Source organism: Lepisosteus platostomus, chromosome 13, assembly GCF_059453375.1.
Source record: "Lepisosteus platostomus isolate fLepPlt1 chromosome 13, fLepPlt1.hap1, whole genome shotgun sequence".
Lineage (NCBI taxonomy): Eukaryota > Metazoa > Chordata > Actinopteri > Semionotiformes > Lepisosteidae > Lepisosteus > Lepisosteus platostomus.
The window spans coordinates 11,551,738-11,564,211 of record NC_142623.1 but is presented as its reverse complement, the minus strand read 5'-3'; the positions used below and the strand labels follow the sequence as shown (position 1 = coordinate 11,564,211).

The 12,474-nt window shown below is 40.1% G+C and overlaps 1 long non-coding RNA gene across 1 annotated transcript; it reads left to right on the top strand.

Annotated features, from left to right (window-relative positions):
• Positions 1-753: 753 nt before the first annotated feature.
• On the top strand, positions 754-11,076 carry LOC148649902 (uncharacterized). The gene is made up of 3 exons (XR_015926233.1): positions 754-834; positions 3,670-3,806; positions 10,360-11,076. It is a non-coding gene; the product is annotated as an uncharacterized LOC148649902 (long non-coding RNA).
• The last annotated feature ends 1,398 nt before the right edge of the window (positions 11,077-12,474 follow it).

The window sequence follows — 12,474 nt, the reverse complement described above, 5'->3', positions numbered from 1 at the left end:
GTTGAAAATATCCTGTCCAAACACAAAGCAGATCTGGTGTCACAGAGATGTTCACAATGCAGGTCTTCTGCAGACTGGGATAAAACATCTTCTCAAATCAGACAGCTGCACTGTTTGGGCAGGGAGGTGCTCATTTAAATAGAGATGGAGTCTACAACACTCAAACTGTTAGCAGCACCACACCCTTGACTTCTTGACTTGAAGTTATAATGTAAGCAGGTTTAGCCCTTGGCATAACACAAAAGCCTTTTGGAAATATCAAGAAGCAAATTTAAGTGAAGCGATGAAGAAACTTTTCCCACATTGTGGGTAATATATCTGTGAATTCAGGCAAAAATTAATCCCAGCAAATTGGAAAAAAATGCATTGTTTGTCTCTGCGTTTCTGCGTTTTGTCCTTTACTGTGCTGTGAATCCTTAAACAAGATTACCAGTGCCATGTTGTCACGCTTTTGAGTTAACTTTAATTAAGGATTGCGCCACCTCATGCTTTGGCAGACCAGGAGGGCTTTCAAGGCTGTGACACATTTATGCATTCTTGACATTATAATAATATTATTCTGCTTGCCATACAGATTTAATGAAAAGTGGAATTAGCAAACAATGCATCCAGCCAAAAGACAGCTGCTGAGGGGAAAAAAGATTAATTACAGTTCCCGAGCCTCCTGTGACACTGGCACTGAAGCTCCTGGGTGTACAATATTTAAACAGTGACGCCAGAATGAACTATACTCATACAGTCTGTTTGGCATCCAGGCATCCTTCAGTGGGCACAAAAACCGTCACAGCCTGACAGCTTACACAGCCTCCTGTCCTGCAGCAAGATGCCACTCAGGTACAGTACCATGCCGAATATTTATACACCAGTTCATATCCGTAATCCTTTGATTACGAAATGTCAGATCTTGGAGGTGAGAGTGGATCCCAAACCAGTAACCAAACCTAAGCTCCATCTACATAGGAAAACCTGGGCTGAAAGCTCTTTCTCCTCTCCTTCTTTGCTGCACTGCATTTTTTCATCGCCGCCCTTGTGGTGACCTCTTCACTGACCACTGTTGTCATGCAGGCCAAGCCGATATTCTGTCTACATGGTCAGAGTGTCCTTCAGGTAAGCGGAATCATGCTGAGAGGTATCGCTGGGTGAATCTATGCACATGTACACTAATACAAAGTGTTTGAACTGAGTTTCAATTATTTCAATAAAATATTTTAGACCATTGATGACTGTGCTCCATACCCAGTCATCGAGTCTTATGTGTTGTCCTGTATTGGCTGTGTTGCCCCAACCCAACCCTATGTCAACCTGATCCAGTGGTTTGCCTGCATGACAACAGTGGTCAGTGAAGAGTTACAGTGACAGCTCCAGTCTTCCACTGCACTTCTGGTTCTGCCCATTGAACGGATTGGAACTTTGTAAACGTAATTAGTTGCCTTTCTTCATCCATTCTGGATTAACTCAAGGGTTAAGAAAAAGACACGGCACAACACGGACTAATAAGTGACTGTAGTGCTTTGCTAGAAACTTTAGCACTGCAGCACGGATTGTTTTACACACTGTGAACCGTGTTTTTGGCAGTAACGTGCAGCAGTGAGATTCTAGGAGGCTGGATTTGGGGATGATAATATGATTTAAGAGACAGCCTATCATGCATTTTGTCAAAGTTTTTCATTAGGAGAAAAAAAACAATGAATAAATGGCTGTTCCTGGGGAAATGCCTGAAAGCACCTCAGAAGAGACTCTTCCGTTGGTTGTCTCTTAGGTCATGTTTAATTCATAGCAGATGAAACAGACTAAAAGCACATGAGAAGGGAAGTCATGGAAAGTTCAAAATAATACTTTCAGGCTGGAAAAGGCTGTCCATGCCAAATAATTTTGTTTGGTTATGAGATATTTAAAGCTACAACAAGACACACTGATTTCTAGGAAAATCCTTTTCATTTCCATGTCAAATTTATAAGTAAATACATAACACAAAGAATTTACCAGTTTGGTTACATTTTTTAAACTGGGCACCAGTACACTGGGGAGTGCTGGAAAAAGAGTAACCAGTTTGCTCTAGGTGCCAAATCTCTGCTGAACACAGAGATATTATAAAGAAGTTATAAATGGAGTTTGAAATAGAGATTGCACGGGCAGCTGATACGAGCATTTGAAATCCTGGAAGGTGCTGATGAAGTCAATTCAGTGTATCGCTTCAGGTTTGACTGTGAAACAACTGAGAAAGAGACACAGACAAAAATAAAAGGAAGTTATTGTCAGAAAACTTACGACAGTAATTTACTGCCAGCCAAGCCAACAAAATGAATGGAAGTCCCTTTTGCTCAGGAGTAAATTTTCATTTGTTTTAATGTAAAATGTATCACCTTAGTTCTAAACATAATGTACATTTCTACAAAGACTTCAAAGAAATTAAGAGTTACTAGAATAGTACCTTTTTTCTATAATGGCATGCCTCTCCTCTGTAAGAAATCAAGTGTGAAGCTTTTCTGGCTGCATCTGAAGTGGAGAAAGTCTCATCATACTTTAGTATACTGTATATATAAATTATAAATATATCCCATTTTCCCCCACTGGGATAAGTGGATTGAAAATGGATGGATGGATTGCTTTTTCTTATGTTTCTAACATGATTTTAGGGGAGGAGGATTTAAATTAGTTTTCCAATATGGGTTCATCATTCTGAAGTGATCCAGGGCTTGAAGTCTTTCTCAAGGAACCCTGTAAAAAGACTGAATATTCACAAATAGGATCTCATTTACCTCTTTGTATGGGTTTGTGAAGGGCTGCTGTGCTTATGTGAATTTCTCTGTAGCTCTCAACAACTAAGGAGAAGTGCTTTTAAAACCAAGCCCAGAAGACACTCTTATACACAAAGGGTCATGAGAGTCTTGAACAAGCCAACCAGCCATGTTGTTGAAGGCAATGCCCTGGCCTCCTTTAAGAAATGGCCTTCCATTTCTTTAGGCTCTTTGTTTTTCCATCTGTTTAAAAAAGAATTAAGAAATTTTGACCCATCTGAATTTAATCAAGTATATGAAAGGCACCTTTGAATTGGCTTGAGGACTGGAATGAATGGATTCTGTCAGCCTGTGGTCATGCTGGTGACCGTTTCAAATCTATAGTTACTGGTGGCAGTAAGGGTAAGACTATAAGGTCCAGGAGAGAAGGGAAGTCTGGCGGAGAGAAAAGGTCATAAAAATAATTCCTTACACTTATATAGCTCTTTTCTGGACATTCCATTCAAAGCGCTTTACAGGTAATGGGGACTCCCCTCCACCTCCACCAATGTGCAGCTCCACTTGGGTGATGCGACGGCAGCCATAGTGTACCAAAAAGCTCACCACACACCAGCTATCGGTGAGGAGGAGAACAGACTGATAAGGCCAATTCAGAAATGGAGGATTAGTAGGAGCACATGATTGGTAAGGGCCAATGGGAAATTTGGCCAGGAAACAAGGGTAACTCTATTGTTATTTTTAATGACCACAGGGAATCAGGACCTCGGTTTTATGTTTCATCTGAAGGACGGCACCTTTTTACAATATAGTGTCCCCCTCACTATTCTGGGGCATTAGGACTCACACAGACTGCAGGGTGAGCGTCCCCTGTTGGCCCCACTAACACCTCTTCCAGCAGCAACCTTAGTTCTCCCAGGAGTCTCCCTTCCAGGTACTGTCCAGGCTCATACCTTCTGAGCTTCAGTGGGCTGCCAGTTGTGAGTTGCAGGGTGACATGGCAGTTGGCAAAAAGAAATCTCTTCAGTGGCAGCAGTGGGATTCAAACCCATGCCATGGAAACGACTGGAGGTAGGTTTCCTATTGTAATACTGAGCTTGCCAGGTACAATAAGAGAGTTAATTATATGACCACTACTCTCGTCCAAGTCAGCAGTGGTCTTGTTATTATTGCTAGTTCCTGTTAACTGAAGGTCATTCCAGAGATTTCTCAGGTATGACTGTGTTGGGAAATAGGTGGAATGGTCTAGGGCTGAGGATGTCAAGCAAAATCAAGACAAGTAGCTTTGTGCTACCAGTTAAAGAAAGTAACTATCTCTTTAAAGAAATACAAGCAGTGCTAGCTACATGAAAGGATGAAAGAAGTAAGAATAGAGTTTAAATAAGGATCCCACACTGTGTGTGAAGACAGTTAAAAGCCAAGAGAACTAGAAACTGTCAACACAAATGCAGCGCTTATGTGATTTCTTGCTAAATTATTTATAATCTAACTGTGCAATATCCCATTTGCTTTTCAAAGGAAACAGGCTGTATTTCACAGGAAAAAAAATACTTCTTAAAATAAAAAGATTAGAAAAAACATAGAAACTGCTTTTTTGTTCCAGAGAATAGCTAGGTTTAGATGGGAAATTTGTTTTTTAAGGAATCATTCTGTGAACTTCAGGCAAAAATGGGTAAAACTGGCTTTTCTGAGTACATCTTTTCTAAATGGTACTGCAGTTAGCAACACATGCATAATCCTGCACAAAGGTTAACCTTTTGGTTAACTCAATGTGTGAACATATCCCAGCCTTTTATGTCCTCACTTGGTTGGTGAATATACTGTATACAGTGCAGACATATAACCATCTAGTGAATTTGGCTCCCAATAGTTAATTGACTCACATCAAGTCATTGCTTGAAACGAGTCCAGTTATCAGTTTCAACAACATGGCCGTGTATAGTAGCATCTTCCATATTCCTAGAAGCCTTTGTATAAAGACGTACCACATTTTTAAATGCAATTTTCTTAGTTTCTACTTAGTTTTGTTTCTCCGGTTGGTGTCCATTGAGAGGTGTTTATCAGTATTTTGGGAGAATTTGAATGTTATACACAAATTTGGTGGTCTCCTTTGTGAAACAGACACTCAGGCTTTTGTTTTAACAATTCATCGTCTCTTAATGGCCATTTCTTTCTCCACTATATACTGTAGATATACATATCTTTATTTTTTAAAACCTATATTTTCACCTTCAGGCATTCGTGACAGACTTGAATAAGGCCATATCATTCCTCAAGAGGCTTTATTAAGACTGACAAGAATAATTTTTAATGTATCCTCTAATGTAATTATAGTTATTTTTTCCTTTCCCGTAGATAAAAACCTGAGGCATTGAATTTCAAACTTTCAATTGACAGCAAGAACCTATTAATCTTCAAATGCCTCTCTTCCGTTTCTGCCGTTGCCACTATAAAAGCTTTAAATAATGTCAGAATGCAGTATGTACATGTGGAGTGACTAGCTGTACACCACCAACTGATTTACCAGTGCTTATTAACTCCAATCTGCGGAGGATGGTGTTAGAGGAGAAACTCTCAAATTTCTTTAAGTCTTGCTGACAGTAACTGCCAGGTCAGCCTACCAAGCTTCGAAGCTGAAATAGTCCTTAAGTGGAGCCCACAACGAAAGATTGAGAGAAAGTACGACTCAAGTTCCCATCAATCAGTGGCTCACTGAGGTTTGAATGTGGGACTTCAATTTATCTTTCCCAGTGCCCCTTGCTCTAGCACATCTCCACCAGTGTCATTGAGCACCACCAATACAGCAACCCTTTGGACTGTTTTATAGTAAGTGTCTGATTTCCCTGTCCACAAGGCCAGGCTGTGGTCCCTCAAGGCATGCTGCTGAAAGTCAAATCACATTTAACAAGTCTGCATTTAACTGTTACATCTGTATCTCCCATAAGCTATGTACTGAGAACCCACCCTTTCTGCTATTGATACCTGTCACCGGCCAAGTGACCAGGCTTGGCTCAAAAGAAAAGAAACTCCCACAAGCAGTCTTCAAATGCAAACAAAGCTGGATTTATTGCCAAAAAAATAGGGATAACAAAAAAAAAACCCTCACAGGAGTACTCTCCGCACCTTTCCTCCAAGGCACCCTCCTCCATACTGAGCTCTCCCAGTCCCTTTTATAGCCCCTCCTATCCCAGGGCCCTTCTCTCTTAAAGGGACTTGCTCATATCTGGTGGACAATTTTTAAACAAAGTACTTAATACAAATCCAGAGTAAGCTGTCACGTTTAACAAAGTCATGCAACAGCTTTTATACCTTTAAACCAAACAAATAATCATACATTAGTTATTTACAGATGGCCTGCTTGTAACCTTTCCCTTTAAGATCAGCACTGCTAGTACTGCTGATGTGGCAGTGTGGGGAACTACAAACAGAAAGGTGACTGGTGGGCATGTTGTCCAACACAACACAATACTCCAACGGGGAACACTGCAGTGATTTTAGGGGAACAACAAAAAGGGTAAGTATCATTCACACTTCATTCATATCACATACACTCTCTCAAACATACCAGAAGGGTAGAGGGAAGTATTGGAGTATTTCACATTCAGAAAGAAAAAATAACAAGCACTCTGTCACAGTACCATTCCCTACTCTCTGTCTCTGACAAGACATTCCCTAGGCAGGACAGTCATTCCCTGGAAGTAAAGGAGGAGGAAAATAGGTGTCACTTTCTTCCTTTTCTTTTTTATTCTTCATTGTGCTAATTTCAGGTGTCGTTTAATTAACTACCACTCCCTAAAACACCCTCAAATATTTGATAAATATGATTCTTTAGACAACTTTGGAAAGGGTCTTGTGCTTTGTCTATTTTTTGTTGGAAAGAAAAATTCATATGTCTAAAATACCTCTCTGCTATTGACTGTAGAAACACAGGGGGAGGTGGAGAGCAACAACAGTAAAAAGTTGTTCACTCTGATTCAATTTGCTTATCACTGTGGGCAATTCACCCACAGTGAAAGTAAAGAGCAACATCTTTTACATACCAAAACAAATGATCTGTCTAATATTATAAAATATGCTTAAGATTTACAATTGCTCTTAATACATATTTAATTACACATTATAGAATCTGTGTATATAACTCACTCTGAATTTTCCCTGTGAATCAGAAGTGTGCCCTGCTGCAGTAGATGATCCCTGCTTTTGCTTACGAGATTTGGTCAGAGCAGCTGGGCAATAGCACATCAGGGGAGGTAAGGTACACACCTGGATTACGTGCAGATTGTTGAAAAGAAAGATGCACATGTTTGTATGGAGACTGGCAACTAATAAATAAAGTACAGAGAGAGAAACTGCAGAAAAGTTGAACATGACCAAAGTAGCATCAATTAACCTTCCATGCCTGACTCTTCTAACTTTAATGACAAAGGCTTTGGCTTTATCATGAGAAATTAGTGTTCTCAGAAAAGGCACATTAGAATTTAGTATCTTCCATCCTACTCAGTGCACAGGTTCAGAGATAGTCTAAGCCTTCCAGATGTACTAATTTAGTACTTCCACATTCTTTCACCTCCGGGCTCCATGAAGACCATTCCTATCCTGCCCAAGGCACTTCAGGCTCAGGCCAAACTCCTGAAGCAAATCTGAAATTCTGGATTCAGTCCAAAGCACAGTATCCAGGCCTGATGCACTGGCTCTCAAAATCTTCAGTTTTAAAGATTAGAAGATTGTGAAGGGACCTGACTCAAGTTTTAAAATCCTTACAGTCCATGTGAAGGCGTTCAAGCTCTTCAACAATGAAACAGTGAAACACAAGCCGGAGGACACAAGGAGAGAAAGATGCAGAAGTGCATTGGAAACTGAGGACACTAAGCACTTTGTTTACACAAAGGGTTGTGGGCGCCTGAAACAAGCTACTCAGCTATGTTGTTGAAACTGATGTCCTGACTCCTGACAACTACAGGCAATTTACTTATATTGAAAGATAAACTTGGAGATACCACATCACATTTGTACAGGTTCTCATTTATATATATTTTTGTAAAATTTGCTGTAACACAAACCAAACTATACAAAGTATAATTTTTCCCCTTTTCTCCCAGCATGCTTGAATATCAGTTTCACTCTTTCGCTTTCTCGGCAACAAAGGCATTACCTGGCAGAAAGAAGCTGCTCTTAAATATAATAGGTTTCACTCCAAGGATTACATAACTTACTGTAGCTGCCTGCTTGGGTTTCACTCAAACAAGAAGATACAGACACTTGGATGATCCTTTGCAAATGACAGAAACCTCACAAGTTAAAATGAGCACCCACCTACTAAACAAGTGGAATTGTTTTGGTTTTCCTCAGTTAACACCCACAACCATGGAATAAATATCAATATGATGCACAAAGCCAAGCTGTGAGATGCAGATGCATTTAAACTCTCTGAAGGAGCAAACAATCTGCCCTTACATCTCCCTGCAGGGGTATTGAAAAAGCAATCTAGAGTTCTCTTCAGATGAGAGACACGCAAATGGAGTTGTTTACCTATCTCATTTATATATTACTTTTGTAATACATAGCATGTTTTATTGATGAACACTCATGTCATACTGATATTCAAACCGCAATCCCATTTCCCACAGTCTGGCTATCAGTAGGAAAGAAATTCTCTATGGATCGTGAGATACAGAGACTCACAGTGGAGTTTACAAAGCCATTAGATCTTAGATCTGTACATTTAGACGGGTCATTTCATATGCAAAGTGTTCTGAAAAGATGCAAAGGAGTGATACCTGTTTTAAGTTTAATTTTGAAACTAAGACTGCATCCAAACAGAGAGAGGAAAAGATATGATAACAACAGTATATAAATGTACATGGAGACTCATTTGACCATTTTAGTTTATTAGTGTATACAGTAGCTTTTATAGCGCTCTGCACTGATCCAGTTTGTAATGGACCAGTTTAATGGCAGCTGTCATTCAGAACTGATGTACAGTACAATGCATCTGCTTCCTTTGTTTTTTCTTTCAATATGAAAATTGGAATGTTACATGTCAGCATATCACCCTTCAACAACCTCAGGAAAAAATCATAATAAACAACATCAAAAGAAAAAAAGAAACACAGTACAAACATTTTATTATAGCTCCATATCTTTACATTTCTATTTCCTGCTGTTTTTTGTAATTCTTGGAACAATAATCACTAAGCAGTTGCTTGCTTTTTCATTTGCAATCAGTTAACAGTCTTACTTTTATTGCCATCTGTTATCCACTCTGACTTCAACCACTTGCCAAGAAGAAAAAGGACAAGGACATTACATACACATCCTCTGAGACTCATCTGTAATCATCCAGAAGCTTTTTTCCTGCTGTGCTTTTAGAACGCAAAGCAAAGAGTTCTAGTGCTGACCTCTGGAGTTCTGCTAATCATGACGGATCTCACAATCAGGGCAGTAATTGTCAGGGACTGCTTTGTCCATTTGGAAGAGGACTGTCCAACACACAGTGCCTGCTATCACAATCTGTGTTTAGTACTCCATTGGTGCTGATAGTCTCCATCCAACTGTAGAAGTGGTCAGAAATTTCAGCACTCAGTATTGCAAGGGTTGCATTGAGGGCGAGAGCTCTGAGCCATGATTGGTCTGCTGAGCTTCCTGTGGTTTTTGGTCAAGAGCTTGTCTCTGTACTCAAGAGTACCAAGGATGAGTCTTACATGAGATCAATGTTTGCTGTTTTTAAGCTATTAACATTTTTTACTGTATGTATTGTATCTACTGTATGTACATAATACAGAATGTTATGTCTTGACAGTGTGTCTCTATGTCTTAAAGGAGTTAATAAGGTTTTGACGTTGCAGCTAGTAGGCTTAAGACAAATCCAGGGTAGTGTCACCCTATCGGGATGAGGAGCCTGACAGTTCTTGTCCAATTTTTTGATTCAACTCCTAACAGAAAAAAAAGCTTTCAGCAAATACCATTTTCAACAGCACCCCATGTAACACGTTTCCTTTCAACACTGAAACTCAACAATTATGCTGTTGTTGTATTATGTAGCTCACGGTATAATTTGTCTTTGCCAAGTTAATTAACTTTCTGAATTAGTCACAGCACTCTTTACTAATTGCATCTGTTTCGAAGTTCACAAACACAACTCTTAAAGATTAATATCTTTTAAAGCAATCCAAACTCTTGTACTGTACTAGATGAATTGTTCCTGCTCCAGTGCAGCACTGGGATCTTGTTTGTAGCAGTGAAGTCCCATTACTGTCAAAAGCAACCCAGATACACGTAAAGCAGTCAATGGGTGGATTTTGCATTGCCAATGGGACCTCTTGGGAATACGTGCAGAAAGATATCAGTAGTGTTCTTTCTATCAGAAATTATGCCATTGGAGTTGAATTTCAACGATTAAATATACACACCTCCTTCATTTGTCAATCTATTCATCTGGTTAATCAATCAATGTAATCAAGAGTTATAGAATATTGGAACACACTACTCAGCCATGTCTTTCAAGAAACAGTGGATAAGAGCCCCTGATCAATCAGCTATGAACTACTGTACTAGATAGGCTAGATGGGCTGTCTTAGTAGAGTGGCCTGTCTTATGTTCCTATTAACTTCATGTGCTTGTATAGCAGAGACGTTCCAGCCAGGCCAAGAACCTTCCCAGGGAAATGAGCCAAGCACCTACTGCAGGTGGTGGTACTGTAGGATGCAAAGTTACCAACCTGTGGAAGGACAAATGACCAGCAATTCTCCACTCTCCACACATCCTGCCTCAGCCTGAGACTGAAGCACAAAAGGGAGAGACCTGAAACAGGGAGAAGAATCTTTCCATCGTCCTGGAAAAGGCCAAACAAAAGATAACTATAATAAACAAAAGAAAACAAATAAATGTGAAGCTGAGCCTTGGTCATATATACTGTAAACAGACACATGACCGGGGAATACAATTGCCAGAGAGTGCACATATTTTTGTGAGATTTCCTTTCAGGAAAACAGACAGCAGTGATAGCATGGTCCCTCAACAGCCAACCTGCTGCATGTACAGTATTTTGCAATATTACAGTACATCAATCAGCAGGCAAACTGCGTTTCTGATGTGTGTTGAGCACCGTGAGATACAGTACTGCAGAGGACATGCTGCCGACATTGTGACGTCTGAAATGGGAATGCCAGTGCCTTTGTGGTATTTGTTTAAAAAACCCAACAGTATTGAGCTTGTTTTATTATAATATGAATTAATTGGGCTGCCAAGGCAGTGCAGTAGTTAGCATTGCTACCTCACAGAGTGCTATCTGCCTGGAGTTTGGATGTTCTCCTTGTGATCTTGTGGGTTTCAACTGAGGGCATTGTATTCAATTAAACAGAAAATGGGTGGGTGGGTGGCTAGATAATAATAATAATTAATAATAATTGCTTACTTATATAGCGCTTTTCTGGACACTCCACTCAAAGCGCTTTACAGGTAATGGGGACTCCCCTCCACCACCACCAATGTGCAACATCCACCTGGATGATGCGACGGCAGCCATAGTGCGCCAGAACGCTCACCACACACCAGCTATCAGTGGGGAGGACAGCAGAGGAATGCTCTCCTCTGATGAGATGAGATGAGATGAGATGTTTTATTGCACCTCTTACTTTAAATTGATTGATTATGCTTGTAATTGTTATCATTTTATCATGTTTCATTTACACTGTCCCTGCATATTAAACTTTCTAAGGTGCCCTGGTCGAGGGTGAGACCATGAAAAGACCGGGGGGTGGAGCCACTAGAGGAAGAAAGCCGCTGCATTCAGGAGAGTTCGGCCAACTCCCTGTTTTTCATTTGTGAGCGAACTGCAGGAGGGAGATTACAAACATAGGAGTGAAGCAAGCAGAAACCATGAGACTAGAAGTGGCAGTTACCTAAATAAACCCGAACTACGGCAGTACAAAATTCAACTGCAAACAATGTACCTGCTCAGTCTATTTTGATATCAGTAGTACAGCAAATGTGAAGGGCATTCTTCTCAGGACTTTACAGTACTTTTTCTCATCGCTTTCAATGGTGTTTATCATATTTCATGGTATACTTCTCTATCCAGTAGTGTGCTTTTGCCACTAAGTCATTGTGCTTTGCTGTTCTTCTTTCTGCATCTATCATCTTATTCGTGGAGGACAGAGCTCTAAAAGTAATGTCTTAACAGAGTAAACCTGGCTTTTCCCCTAGCCTGTCGTCTAACACAATTAATCCAATCTTCCCATAAAATGCACTGCGGGACTCAGCTCTGGTATCACATGGCAAATATAGTGCAAAACCTGTCTCGGAAATGGCATGAAGGGAAAAGACTGACCCTTGGGTAACTGAATGCTTGGCAGCACCAGCTGAATTTATTTCTGTCATTATTGGTTTTCCTGAGAATTTTCCTCATATCAGAAGCTAAAGATGAGCTTATATGGCTCCAAATAGTCCTCCATGGGCCCAGGATTTTCCTGTTCTGCCTGTGAAATATTTTACAAGTTCTCTGTTGCGTGGATTTAAACAAATTATGGATAATATTTCATCTAAAAGTAAGATACATAGCTCTTAGGGGGGCTCCATTTTATTTAAAACAAACAGATGAAGCGCCACATAAAGAATTTTAATGAGGGCTAATGAACTGGGCTGTGAAACTCACAGCACAGGGACCGCATCTTGTGTCGTAGCTCACAAGCTGTGACACATTGTCATTGTGGGCTGATATCTAATGAACTGAAAATGCCAC